This window comes from Benincasa hispida, chromosome 4, assembly GCF_027475165.1.
Source record: "Benincasa hispida cultivar pf3 chromosome 4, pf3_genome.v1.1, whole genome shotgun sequence".
Lineage (NCBI taxonomy): Eukaryota > Viridiplantae > Streptophyta > Magnoliopsida > Cucurbitales > Cucurbitaceae > Benincasa > Benincasa hispida.
The window spans coordinates 61683057-61698564 of record NC_143481.1 but is presented as its reverse complement, the minus strand read 5'-3'; the positions used below and the strand labels follow the sequence as shown (position 1 = coordinate 61698564).

Below are 15508 nucleotides of genomic sequence, written 5' to 3'. Positions count from 1 at the left end.
CATGAGTAACTAAATTTGTGAATGGGTTGAGAAATACTTAGCTAGCATGACTTAAAGCTATGCACTTCATGTGATCATCTTGTCTTATGTATGCGTCATTCATCATTTGGAGTACATGAGATAGTAGTCTAAAGACAGAATCTAGGCTTGAGAGAGTCGGATTAGATCGCATAAGCAAGAGTAGAGACTTAGAAATAAGTTCTATCTGCTACATTCCATACACATCGCATGCATCCTAGAAATAGGAAATGTGGTATTATGCATTGAGAAATGTAGTGCTTAATATTTGTGTATAGCATGATCACATGACTTGTACAAAATCTTAAGAAATGTTAGCTAAATCTCTTCTCAACCCATTCATCACATACTTGCTATAACACCACCTTTTCATTGCTCCGCGTTTAATTTCATTGCATTAGAACATCTAAATTAAATCACTATCTACTTCTTTATCACCATCGCAATAGAATCAAAGAGTCCATCGCATATCTATTTAGTAATCCCTGCGTTCGACCCTGGACTTACCAGGACCCTAAGGAGGCTTATACTTAGCCTTTGTTAGGAAAACTTGTATGATCATCGCATCCACACATCCCTACATCGCATGATAAATCAATGCATCAAGTTTTTGGCGCCATTGTTGGGGATTACAGTATAGACTGCGCTAACATCAAACCTCTTTGATCTTTGCAGCTTTCAACCTTTGTTGTATTGCCATTCCATTTGTGAAGGAAGAGGCAAGCGTTGCATGAGCGAAGGATATAATCCTGAGCTCAAATACGACCCAGAGATCAAAAGAAATTTTTGCAAAAGACAGAGAAACATACGTAAACGACAAGGAAGAGTTCATAGAATGGCTGAACAACCTGAAGAATGAGTAGCAAATGAAAACAACATCATGGCAAATCCTATCCTCCTGGCAAATGATCGTAATAGACCCATCTGGGACTATGCGTCACCAAACTTGTATGATTTCTCCCTAGAAATCATGAGACCAACATTGGATGGATCAAGGTTCGAGATGAAACCAGTAATGTTACAAATGATACAAACAACACGATAGTTCGGAGGACGGCGTGGTGAAGATCCGTATGCCCATTTACGAAGCTTCATTGAAATCTGCAACACTTTTATGTTCCCTAATATTTCTCCAACAGGGGTTTGACTCACGTTATTTCCATTTTCACTATGTGATAAAGCAAGAAAATGGGCTTACTCTCCCGAACCAGGAGAGGTAACTTTATGGGAGCAAGTTGTGGAGAAGTTTATGAAGAAGTATTTCCCTCCCACAGAGAATGCCAGAAGAAGAAAATTGATCACCAATTTTGAACAAGAAGAAAATGAATCTCTCAGTGACGCATGGGCGAGATTCAAGAGACTAGTACGCGACTGCCCACACAATGGATTTTCGGATTGCCTCCAAATGGAGATTTTCTATCATGGACTCAATTATGCATCGCAAACAGCTGTCAATGCAGCAACAGCAGGAGGTCTGCTGGACAAAATGTATGATGAAGCAAAGAATATTCTTGATTGCAACCTCTCGTGAGAAGATAGTTCCGTGTCCCTCCGAACAAAAGTCGATTGTCACTGCTTATGGACCCGAACCTGGGTGATCTATCCATGATCAAACTTATTATTATCAAAATGATTTGAACTGTTTCAAAGACCCTCTAGAAAAACCACGAAGATTGGCAAGAAAGCGATCAAAGAACAAAGCCCAGAGAAGTAATGCGAGTAATGGCGCCATCGCATCATTACAAAATCAGATGAATGCGATGATAAATTTGTTGCAAGGCATTGCAATAAACAATTCAGGAACTTGAAATGGGCAAGTCAATGTGATAGAGCAAACAAGCACCAACTGTGTTGTATGTGAAGAATCACATTCTTTTGAGGAATGTCCACAAAATTCTCAATCAGTCTACTTTGTCAAAAACAATCCTTTTTCAAACACTTACAACCCGGGGTGGAAAAATCACCATTTAAATACTGCTTTTATTTTCTGTGGATCCACTATAACACCTTAATCACATGTCCAAGGAACATCACTTGCTTGAGCCAAACTCGCATTTGCTGAACTTTGTATACAATTTCCTATCTCGCAATGTCTACAACACCGTTCTCAAGTGCTCAACATGTTCTTCCTTACTCTTAGAATAGATTAGTATATCATCAATAAACATAATTACAAACTGATCAAGGTAAGGATAAAATATCCTATTCATCAAATCCATGAATGTTGCAGGGGCATTTGTCAATCCAAACGACATTACTAAAAACTCATAATGCCCATACCTTGTTCTGAATGCTGTCTTTGAAATATCTGATTCCTTAATTCTCAACTGATGGTACCCCGACCATAAGTCAATCTTGGAGAACACCGAGGTATCCTTTAGTTGATCAAATAAATCATCAATCCGTGGCAAAGGATATTTATTATGTATTGTTACCTTATTTAATGTCGGTAATCAATACATAATCTTAGTGTACCATCCTTCTTCTTCAGGAACAATACTGGAGCACCCCACGGAGAAATTCTAGGTCTAATGTAACCTTATCCACCAGTTCCTGTAGTTGAGTTTTTAACTCTTTCAGTTCTGTCGGTGCCATTCTTACAACCCAAGGAGCTCGTGCTAGTGATAGTGAGTGGTTTCCTTTCAAATGTTTTGATATAGAAACTAATTATATATTATAGTATGCTATGATTTATGAAATGTGATGGTATGATCTATTTTACTTGTTTGATATTTAAAAAATGTTTAAATCGTGATTTCTAAACTCTCGATGGTTTTATATGATCTTGATTTATCAAAATGTAGTTTGGAACTGGAGTTTACATACTTGTGATTTGTATGGTTTTTATGAAAACCTCTTGATGGACCTCTTCGGCCAACAACGTGACATATTCAGTAGGAGGTTTACTCCGGGAGTTTAGGAGTTTCAAACAAGGGAAGCTTTAAACCAAGATACGATGGTTCTTTCAATTCTAAATTAGGTAGAGGAGGAGGATTTTCGTTTGTTAACAATTCAAAATGACCATTTGAGTCCACAGTAGGTTCACAGATGAGACCAACCAATGGTGCTTCTACATATGTTGAGAGGAGACCTATTTGTGCAAAATATGGCAGAGGTCACTGGGGTCCATACTTTGGAAAGAATGATGTATGCTTCAACTGTGGACAACCTGGACATTTCCGCAAAAAATGTCCTAAGTTGTTACGAAAGGGCAATACTACTCAAAGAACCACTTCTCAAACAGTTGATCAGCCAACTATGCCAACAACTTCCAAAGGTGAGGGTTCGAGTGGTGCTAAGCAGAAGGCACCAATGGTCGCCCTCGTGCTCAAGGGAAAATTTTTGCAATGACCCAATAGGAAGCTAATGAAACACCAGATAATATATATATATATATATATATATAATGGTGTATTCTTAGACGTATTTGTATCTTAGTTTTTTAGAAATTGATGAGTCATCGTATCCAATCATAACCATATCATGTAGCCGTATCCGTGTCTGTGCTTCATAGTTATTTGGCTTTTTGGTCAATGAGATGTTTGTTCTATCCTTGTGTTTTTCATAGAAAGCTTTGAGCAAAAAGATATTGAGTCTGAAATATATTCTTTATTCTTGTTGAGAAATTGATATTTAAGCATGTTATTTTGAAGAGTTGTTAAATTCTTTTCTATAGGGGGAATATTTATAAAATTGGCACTTTCTTGAATTCCAGTAGTATTTTGTTCAAGATTGGTAAAAATTCATTTTAATTGATACCATGCTTATATTGATTGGCTATTATTTTTCAACAATTAGTGTTTGTCTTATAAGATTTGATATTTTGGTATCCCGATTGGTTGATTTTTACTTAAATGATTTTAGCTCCTTGATTCTTATTGATTTCTTATTAAAAGGAGAATCCTTGATTTTAGGGAGAGTTATACACATTTTTATCTTTTTATATATGAATTTCATGTTTGGATGAAATTGACTTCCATATCATTTTATTGTTGTGTATCCCTCTTATGCATATTGTTTATCCTTTTAGGTGGAGGAATTGTCTTTGGACTAAAATTGTGTTTTGAAAATTTATTTGATATTTCTACCCTCAAGTTGAATTATGTGCTAAATGTCTTTTTGTCCCTTATTAAGGGGAAGTGCTCCATTGATTTTAAAAGAGGGAGAAATTTATGAAATTGATCAAAATCGAATTAGCTTGAGCTTGGTTGATTCTTTGTGATATCTCTTGAATTTACAATGTTGTTACATATTTTTAAGAAGGCACGTCAATAGGAGAAGATTTGCAAAATTATGTGTTCACTTTTTTAAGAACTTTCATGTCTTTATGATATTTTTCTTAATTATCCTTTTTTATTGATTCCAAGTGGAGATAGATAGTAAGAAAAATGAAAGTATCTTGTCATTGAAATATTTATTGTTTTCATGTTAATTAAAATTATATGGGTGTTGATTGTGATTCTTGTTCATATTTTATATTACACACCTCTTTGAATTGTTTGTGAAAGGGGATGGTTGGCTTTTTAGACCTTAATCTCAAATTAATTAATTAATATTTTGATGATAACAAACCTACTTTTATTTATTAACAATTTGAGTGTTTTGAAGTACTCATTGTGTAGAGCTTGGAACAACGGTTCTAATACAATTTGAATTCCTCAAATCGGAGTTCAAACGAAGAAGATATAACCGAAACAAGTTTAACAAAAAAATCCTTGAGCTAATGACATGGCATAATTTTTCTCATCAAAGTGGACAAATTGAAATGTGCCATTTGGAGCATAAGAGGAAGAACACATGGTGGGCTTTTGAGATTTTGGATTGATTTAAAAAAGAGGATGATTTTAAAAGGAAAATGAATTTAATATTATTTTATGTTTGTATCTAACAACTAGTTTTAGACACATATGGATTTTTTTTCATAGTTTGATTTAAAACGAAAAATCTCCACACGAAAAATCTCCACCATTGATTTTTTCATTTCCAAGATCTAATAGCCCAAACTAAATGTGATTTTCACCAATTTTCCTCTGTCTTCTCCAAAATTGAACAACAATTTTATATTATTTTTCAATCCTCCATAACTCAAAGCCACCATTGTTATTCTCTCTCTAAGCTTCAATAAGATTTATGTATTGTGAGGATTAATTTGTTGTGTGCTACAATTTGTAAATCCAGGGTTACTCTTGAACCTGTCACAAGAGTTCACAAGAGTTTTGTAAATCCTTAATCGTGGAAATGATCGAGTTTGTTATTGCACCTATAAAAGGAACATTGCAACAGTTCGACTCTAAGTCGTGGAAAGAGTGAAGTTCGTAGTGACATACTCAAGAGGAGCTTGAGAAGTGGATGTAAGCCGCTTGTTTCGAAGCACTATAAAATTTTCGATGTCAATTTCTCTATCCCTCTCATATTTAATTTTACAATTAATTTGTTAATATATTTTATTGCATAGAATTAATTGCTATATTTTGTTCTTGAATTTGTTTATGCCAATTTATTGAACTTTTTTAGTTGAATGTATTTGCATAAACAAAAATTTGTTAATTTCTTTAATTGGCCCACATTAGTAAAAAGTTTTCACTAGTTTAAATTAACCATATTCACCCTCTTCTAGGGTTGTCATACCGATTCTACAAATTGAAGTTACACAGCTTCTCACGGTAACAAAGTTTGTTCTCATAATTGTATTAATTTTGGCCTTGAACATGACTTGGTCTCATGAGTGTTTTAGAGAATTCGCCTTAAATTTCTCATAGAAGCGACCCCTTCACACCGACAAATGTGATTCCTATAAAAAACATCTTATATGTTCTTTTCATAAATAACTAGCTATAAAGAACATCGTATATGCTCTTTTCACATGTCAAGAACAAATGAACTTAGATTTTATTAAGTTTAAATAACAAATATCTAACATGAGAATTAAAATAAAATAATTAATGGCCAAAACTATATATATCTTATTTTAGGTTAATTCACAACAATATAAAATGAGTTGCAGGTGTTTTTGGATATTTGGAACACTTGAAACATAAACTTTGATGATTTTTGGTTTTGCTATTATCTTTATGTGCTTCAACCAAATTTATTTTCTTCCTACAAAAATAGCACAACTCTTATTATTAGAGTAAATTTGAGAATAAATTACGATAAAGAGTTAGAAATATGTATGATATATACTAATACATTTAATTTAGATCTTTTGAATCTATCGATTTAGATTATGTTGTTCTCTATTGTTGTCATGTGTAGTTCTCCTAACATAATTAAAAAAAATGTTAAATTCAAACACATGAAAACCAAATAAATACTTTGGCACATATAAATAAGATTTTTAAGATTATAATAAGTTAGAAATCTAATCAAAGATCTTTCGAAATCTAATCAAAGATCTAACTAAATATAATAAAATAGCAATAATATAAAATTTTACGAACTAACAAAGACTATATGCTCAACCTTAACATTATAATTTAAAAATGAGATAAATTTATGAATCTTTCTTATGATTGAAAAGGAAGATACTCATTATATTTGTGCGTTACCAAAAGAAAAAAAAATTAAATCCAACTAAATATTTGCCAATTAGGAGAAGATCCATTTGACAACTTGAAAATTAAAAAGTTTCCCGCGCAAATAACGGAACATATAGTAATGAATAAAATTTTGAACATCTTTTACATTTCTGTGAGGCCACATTTATGAATACAAAACAATCATCATTGTTAACACTCCCTCTTAAATTTTGTTCTTTACTTTTACTTCTCTTATTTGTCCCATTTTCTTCATTCAAACTCATTTTCATTTCTGACTCAATTCTTGTTTTTGCTTCTTTTTCAATCTAAATTCTACTTCATATATTAAATAATTGGCCAATTTGGAGAAGACCCGTTTAGCAAATTATAAAAAAAAAAAAAAAAAAAAAAAAACTTGTCCTCTCAAAATTCATATAAAAAGACAAAAAAGAAAATTGTAGAAATTGGTCATTGCCTTGCTTGTAGAAAAGATGTTTTTTTTAGTACAAATAGGAGTGGGGAATTTGAACTATTAGGATGGATGTTGCGGAGATTTGTTAATTTGCTGAAATTATGTGTTTTTATAAAGATGTAGTTTTTCCAAAAGTTTCAAAATGGAGAGATAGAAAAAATAATAATCATTAAAAATTTTCACATAAAAAATGAATGTAAAATTAAATGAAAAAAATTAGTAAATTTTGTACATAAAATACTTACATCTCATTCCCCTTTACATTAATTAATTTTGTACGGACCGGATCAACAGTAGAAGAGAAGAGATGGATGTGGCCGAATGTGTTTGGTGTGATGAACCAAAAATCAAAAATTGAAGAGAAGAAGAAAAATATTGGAGAAAGAAATAAGAAAAAAAATTAGGAAAGATATAAAAAAGTACCTAATCAAATACATATATTTTAAAGATTCACAACCTATATATTTAATAAAATATATTTATTCTAACCATTTATATATATAAACATCGATATCATATCTCACTAAAACTCACCTTAATTAAGAGAAACTTCACTGCGAGAGCCTGGGGTATTGGTGACAATAGAAATCTGCTGAAAAAAAGCAACCAATGCAACTGAGATACGAAGAAGGATCGAGGCCATCATGAAATGGAGAACAAAACTTGATTATAAAATTCTTTCGATAACATTCTGAAAATAAAGAGATGGAGCTAGATAAAAGTGGAAAAGTTTGTATTTATTACTTGAAAATTTTGTAGTTACGAAGTGATGCAATTTTATAAAGGGTCTGTATGAAAATGCCAAGAGAATCCAAAAGGTGTGACATTGTACTTCAAATAGAAAATATTGAAGGAGGATAAAATAAGAATTTTTAAGAGATATAAGGGCAAAAAGGGAAGATAAAAATTCCTCCTTATTGTCCATTTTAATATAGTATAGATTATTAAACAACTTATATAAATAATTAAAACCACAATGCTTACCTAAAATCACAATTGCACTGTCTTATTATCCTTAGAATGGGTAAGAAGAAAAAAAAAATCAACGCAGTGCTCATAAGTTTTCCAAAGGTCGATTTGTCTATTGAATCTAGATCTTGGGATCTCCAATCAACTAGGCTGGGTTGCGATTAACTTCTTAAAATTAAAGGCTTTAATCCCATTCTCCTTCTTGAACTTTCAACCAACTCTCTAGTTAATCCTTTTACAAGCGGATCTGCAACATTATTTTATGACTTTACAAAGTCAATTGTGATAATTCCATAGTTATCTGATTGTATTAAGTTTTCATCATATATGTTGAGACTTATTATAATTCACTAAAGAGGTTTAGGTTGTAGTCACACTTTAGAAATACCATACACAAATTTCGTAATCTCACACTTTAAGAATACCATACAAAAAATTTTGTAGCCAACTCAAACATATCCCAACCTCTTTTTAAATTGTCCTCGAATATTCTCAAACTTGAATTATCAACTGGGGAATAGTCACTTTTTCCAAATACCTCACAATGACATAAGACTTTAAAAGGTTTCAACCTTTCCACAATCACAAGAAATTTCCTATATTTTCATGTATGGAATTCCATATAAAATATAATTAACTTTCAACCGTGGGAGACATATTAAAAAAATGTGTCTTATCCCGATTTTAGAATCAATCATTTTATAGGCCAGAAAATTTTTTACTATAAATTTCATTACTATGACATCTTCTGTCTTCTGTATATTATTTTCTCTAATGATTCTCATAGTTTTTTTTTTCCAAATTCACCACTATACACATTATATAGTGTGTTATCCATTTAAAATGTGGCTCTTGCATAAATATTTTGCATATATTTCCATTCCTCGAGTGCGAGGAATTTTTTTTTGTTGGCTTCTCCTTTAAATATTACAATAGTATGTTTTTTTCAAAAATCTTGACAAAGTCAAAGATCTTGCCATTAAATTCCTCCATGATTTCCACAAAAAAATAGCGCAAGATTTTATATCGTTGATGACATTTATGTGAACTAAAATAAATAACTTTACCGAACAAGTTCTTACGAAATAAAACTTGAGACATTATTCATTATGTTTGAAACGTAGTTAAAACATATCAATATAAGCCAATGGAAAAAATAACATAAATTGTGCAATACTCATGGCTTAAATCACCATTGTTATTGTATGGATAGTAAGATCACCAAAAAAAAGAAAATATAGAACTGATATACCAAAAAGAATTTGAACCCAACGACTTCATGTTGTCTTCTTAAGACAACTCACTCTAGTGTTCGAGTTTCATGAGTAATTGTCTCCCAAGATAGAACAGAGGAAGTAACACCTCGTCCACAAGATCCAACAAACTACTATTTGTGGAAATAAACCGAACTTGCACAAATTAATAAAAGGAGAGAAAAGTTTCATATGAGGAAAATGCTTAATGAAAAAGCTGTTTAAAGCAATTTGAAGAAGGGGAATATTTACACACTATTTGTGGCCATTCGAATAGTCATGCCTCTTCTTTAAGTTGGTTATTTTCAAAAGGACATATTCATTCATAAAACTATGCAATTTTACACGAAATGTCACATACCATATATTCCAACATAATGTCTATGAATAAAAACTACAAGCTTATATATAAGCTCAAGGCTGGCTGGAAATCTAGCAAGCGGTTGTTCTAGTCTAAATAACCAAATTGAAGCTAATTTTAAAACTAAAGTAGATAACATTCTAAGTAATAAACAAGAAAGATTTCAACTTAACAATAATTTAATGAAAATACAAGAAGGCTCCCGGGAAGAAACAAGATGTCCAATATGTGAACATTTAAGACACTAATTATCATTCTAAAAGTTAATGATTTGATCATCCACCTAGTAATTGTTGAAAACTAAAAGAAAAACACCATTGATACACTTCATTTAATTTTCATAAATGTTCAACTAAAAAAAAAAATAAAAAGAAAAAAATACATCATTGATATACTTTATATTATGTATATTAGTGATATTCCCATGTCCCTGTCGTACCTAATACCTAGTACATCAATAATGTAACTAGTATTTTATCACTTATTTGCCTATATTTATGATATACATATTATACATATATCATTTTCCCCGTTTTTGGTAATACATCCAAATTTGTAACATACTTGAATAAATCTTCTTAATGCAAAAACAGTTAATAATAAACTTTGAGTGGTATATGTAGCAAGTTTAACATGGTTGTACTCAACTACCGTACGTGACAATAGGATACAACTCATTGATATAGAAAGTTATTGATATACCTAATTGCATGTCAATTAATTAACCAACAAGCCTATAGTTGATATACACAATCATCAATGTTCAACCGATGAAAATTAACATGTTCTTTGCTCGTGACCAATTTGCTGACAGCGAATACATTTTATGTGTTTTGTCAATTTTCCAATTGAATGTTTACGTTTTTGTTTAAGACTACATGGTTGATAATTTGATATAGTACATTATCATCAACTTCAATTGAAATCTTAACCACAACTATAAGTACTACAAAAATGAAGCTATTTAGACCATTTCGGAAGAATTAGGTTAAAGAAAGAGGTAATTGGATTGATATTGAGCAACCAAGTCAGGGAAAGATGAAGATCAAACCATTTATTTTAAGAGGGCAGTGCTAAACTCCAAAAGTGATGTCAAGACGCATGCAAAGTAGCATTGAGGTAGTAGTTTAGGGCATAATGCTACTTCACAGCCTTTCAATGCTACGAAAAAAAGTGGTGTCAAGATGCATGCAAAGTAGCATTGAGGTACTACCTACGACATAATGCTACTTCACATCCTTTCAATGCTAAATAATAATAATAATAATAAATAAATAATAAAATTACACTAGAAGGAGGGCTTGAACCTCTACCTTATTTATTAACTAAATTTGTAACTTAAATTTAAAGGTTTTAACAAAAATTTACTTTAGATTTGTAAAAAATTCTTAAAGTTTCAATTTTGTGTCACTCTATGTTAGCGAGTTATAGATGATAGTAGAAATTTAAAAAAGAAAAAAAATCAATATTTTGTTAGTTTCAATCATTTGTTTCATAAACTTTCATGTTCCTTCTATTTTGATTCCAAAAGTTTTGAAAATCTATTTTAGTTTTAAAAGTAACTACTTTGGTCCTCATATTTTAGTGGCTATGTTCGTCAGTCCATGTCAGCCTCACATGCTTAACATCGGTAGCATCGAGATGCCAAATGTCTCAACCCTAATTCAAAGTGTCTCATAATGCTCCAATCAACATCTTGGGGCGTTTAGCATTTCGTGGCTGTCAAATATGTAGACTTCTTTTTCTCTAGGCCAATTGGTGATGTACGATAACGTTTTTGTTATTTGCCACTTTTATAAAGCTTTTCTTTGTATTTTCTCATCGACGACGACAACGATTACTACTACTATTATTATTATTATTATTGTTATTATTATTATTATTTTGCAAAATGAAACTCATGGAGAACTTTGGTCACATCGTCATATGAGTGACTAAAGTTCGTGTTTTATTCAAGGATCTGTTAGAGTCTAATTGTAAGACTGTGAAGCTTCAAGCCTAGAGTATATTTTCTTAATTTATCTAAGTGTTCTTTTATTCTTGTTTTATTCTTTTGAGCATGTGATGATTTAATTGACGCCACAGTTGTAGATTGTTTGCTTGTTCATTTGCTAAGTATGATTTTTGGATTTGTAATTATCTCGAGAAATATTCAGGTATATAGCAGTAATTACACTATCATTTGAAGAAATAGCAAACCACAGAATTCTTTTGAAATATAGCAAATTTCGTGACACACACGTGATCGATTTTTCGTTAATCCTAAAATACTCTCACCAGCATTTTTAACAACACTTAATTAACTCTGCATCTTTCTTAATTACACTATAATTAATTTATCAAATTTATAACATGAGCTCTATTGATTTCCTTTTGAGATTTTCACAAGGAACTAAGTGCCTCTTTCCATGCGGAAAATCTGGCATAAATTTTGTGATTTAACTTGAAAATAATTGGAATCTGTATCTCAAGATCTTTTATCTTGAATTTTTCTAAATCATTTCCTAAATATACTTTTTATATTTATATTACACTCTCTTAATCTAACTAAATCATCTGTTTTTTTTTTTAATTGTTTCTATGATTATCTTATTTTGGATTTTCAAATCTTATATCATATTAGTTTTCCTAACTAACTTTTTATATTTATATTAGATTTTCTATCAATCATAACTAAATCATACATTTTTTAAATTGTTTTTATGATTATCCTTACTATAAATTTGTTTTAAATGTGAAATATAAAAAAACATCTCATTTTTGTTTGTTAGTCTTATTTTAAAATTTTGAATCATATTATTTTTTTGTTTTAAAGATTTCCTTGGGAAGAATAACAAAACGGAAATTTCATCACATTTATAGCATGTGCGCTCTCACACGTGTTCCCACTTTTCTTTAGCCCTAAAATACCCTCATCTGAATTTTCAGTTACAGTACAATTAATTCCACTCTTTGTAGATCTTTTAGCATGAAACTTGATTTTCTCCTAAATTATCACCCTACACTTTTTGAATTTTGAAAAGAGAATGTAATATTTTTCTTCAAATATCATATTTGATCTTATCTTCAATTTCAAATTTCATTTTATCTAATTTTTCAATTTTCATCCTTTTTTTTACTGATTTTATTTTTTTGTTCTCAATCGACAATGAGTCCACTTTAGAGGCTTGATATAATCGACCAAATCTACTGGTGCATAGATGAAAGGTTCGGCTTAATCGACCATGACCAAGAGTTCAAATCACAAAATCTCTTCTTTCTAGAGTTATTCTTATCGAGTCATTGTGAAAAGGTAGGCCAAACATATAGATTGGTATTAACCCATTTGCCTTAGGGGTCTTAAACCTGCATTGACAAATTCAATCAAGGAAGGATGTACCATCATCAAATATTGTTTGTTTCTCTTCTATTCATGAGATCTTCACAATTGACATCAACACCACATCATAATTGGTTAGTAATTCCAATTGACAATTTTTAAATAGGATTTTCATACTCCAATCTAAATCGGTTTCTTTCTTCATGAATGCAATTATCTAGACAAAGTTGTTATTAGTCCAACCCTTACTTTCTAAACTAATATTTTGGGTCTAGAACAAGAAAAGTATTGTTATAGAATTTTGGGTGAGTTCAAAAGTGATTTAGATGGTTTAGATAATTGATTTTCAATTGTAGTGTATTTGGTTTTAAGTTTAATGTATTTGTTGGACATAGTTTGGAGACTAATTATAGTGTATTTGTAGGTCATGTAAATATAGAAGTATCGCATAAAACTTTCAAAAGACCTTTTATGACTATAAAACCTTCATCCAAATTACAGTGTAACTAATTTTTCGTTTGTGCTTTTCTTCTATCATACATCTTTATTTTCTCCTAAAATATCTTCCCTGTTTTAAATCATAAAATCATATTGTTATTTTTAAAAAAAATATATCAAAATTAAAGAAATTTTTTAAAATACCATTTTATTTATTTGATTTGATTTTTAATCTTTTTTTTCAATTTATTTAATGTTTTTGAATTTTGGACTTTTAATTAGTTTGGAAATTTTATACAATCAAATATCAATTTTTTTAAAAAAATTAGTTTGTGAAATTTAAAGTGAAGAGTGAAGACAAACCAATCGCATTTAAATTAGTAGAATGGAGAAAATTAAGGTTGTGGTTATAGATTAAGAGACAGTGATTCTATTCAAAACAACACCATTGTTAGGGTTTAGGTTGGCGTGGAGCCCGTGTCGGAGGAGTTTAGAAGAAGATGGAACTGGGTTGATCACTAGTGGATCTGAAGGAGCAATAAATGAACCCAGTGGAGAAGGAGCCAAATCGAAGCTGATGAAGTTTTGGTGGAAGGAGAGGGAGCCATACTCGACAGAGCAAGGAATGAAGATAGAATTGAAGTTGGAGGCGTCGCCACTATTGGTGGAGGAGTTGATTTCGGAGAGAAAAATAGCGGCAACTTGTTTGGAGAAAAGGTCGATGCAGTGCTCAGGACCTGACCAATCGATAGTCAAAATATTGATTTGCTATTTTTACAAATAAAAATTATAATATATTATTCTTCTTGTTAGCCTTTATCTCAAATGTTGTGATTTAGTACCATAAGACTTGACATCGAGTTAATATGGAACACTATCATACCAAGTTAGTTAGATAACAAAAATTGATTGTAATGCTTTATTTTCAATTCGGTTTTTAAAGAAAAAGAAAAGGTTCGCTAGAAGGAGGGCTTGAACCTCCGACCTTGTGGTTAACAGCCACACGCTCTAACCAATTGAGCTATTCCAGCCGCAATATGATTGAATGATTTAAAGTATTTTAGGAGAAAATAAAGATGTATGATAGAAGAAACGCACAAACGAAAAATTAGTTACACTGTAATTCGGATGAAGGTTTTATAGTCATAAAAGACCTTTTGAAAGTTTTATGCGATACTTCTGATTAGATATTTACGTGACCTACAAATACACTATAATTAGTCTCCAAACTATGCACAACAAATATATTAAACTTAAAACCAAATATACTACAATTGAAAATCAATTAACTAAACAATCTAAATCACTTTTGAACTCACCCAAAATTCTATAACAATACTTTTATTAGGTTAGAATGTGAGAGTTGGACTAATAACAACTTTGTTGGAGGTTCTGAAGATGGAACTGGGGTGATCACTAGTGGCTCTGAAAGAGCAATAAATGAAGCCAGTGGAGAAGGAGCCAAATCGAAGCTTATGAAGTTTTGGTGGAAGGAGAGGGAGCCATGCCCGACAGAGCAAGGGATGAAGATAGAATTGAAGTTGGAGGTGTCGCCACTATTGGTAGAGGATTTGATTTCGGAGAGAAAAATAGCGGCAACTTGGTTAGAGAAGAGGTCGATGCAGTGCTCAAGACCTCACCAATCGACAGTCAAAATGTTGATTTGCTATTTTTACAAATAAAAATTATAATATATTATTCTTCTTGTTAGCCTTTATCTCAAATGTTGTGATTTAGTACCATAAGATTTGACATCGAGTTAATATGTAACACTATCATACCAAGTTAGTTAGATAACAAAAATTGATTGTAATGCTTTATTTTCAATTCGGTTTTTAAAGAAAAAGAAAAGGTTCGCTAGAAGGAGGGCTTGAACCTCCGACCTTGTGGTTAACAGCCACACGCTCTAACCAACTGAGCTATTCCAGCCGCAATATGATTGAATGATTTAAAGTATTTTAGGAGAAAATAAAGATGTATGATAGAAGAAACGCACAAACGAAAAATTAGTTACACTGTAATTCGGATGAAGGTTTTATAGTCATAAAAGGTCTTTTGAAAGTTTTATGCGATACTTCTGATTAGATATTTACGTGACCTACAAATACACTATAATTAGTCTCCAAACTATGCCCAACAAATACATTAAACTTAAAACCA

At 31.3% G+C, this 15508-nt stretch overlaps 3 non-coding genes across 3 annotated transcripts; all 3 read right to left on the bottom strand.

Moving 5' to 3' along the window:
• Positions 1 to 1300: 1300 nt before the first annotated feature.
• On the bottom strand, positions 1301 to 1407 carry LOC120076946 (small nucleolar RNA R71). Its single transcript, XR_005481691.1, has one exon. It is a non-coding gene; the product is annotated as a small nucleolar RNA R71 (small nucleolar RNA).
• A 12898-nt stretch (positions 1408 to 14305) lies between these two features.
• TRNAN-GUU (transfer RNA asparagine (anticodon GUU)) lies at positions 14306 to 14379 on the bottom strand. Its single transcript has one exon. It is a non-coding gene; the product is annotated as a tRNA-Asn (tRNA).
• Positions 14380 to 15203: 824 nt separating this feature from the next.
• On the bottom strand, positions 15204 to 15277 carry TRNAN-GUU (transfer RNA asparagine (anticodon GUU)). Its single transcript has one exon. It is a non-coding gene; the product is annotated as a tRNA-Asn (tRNA).
• Positions 15278 to 15508: the final 231 nt, after the last annotated feature.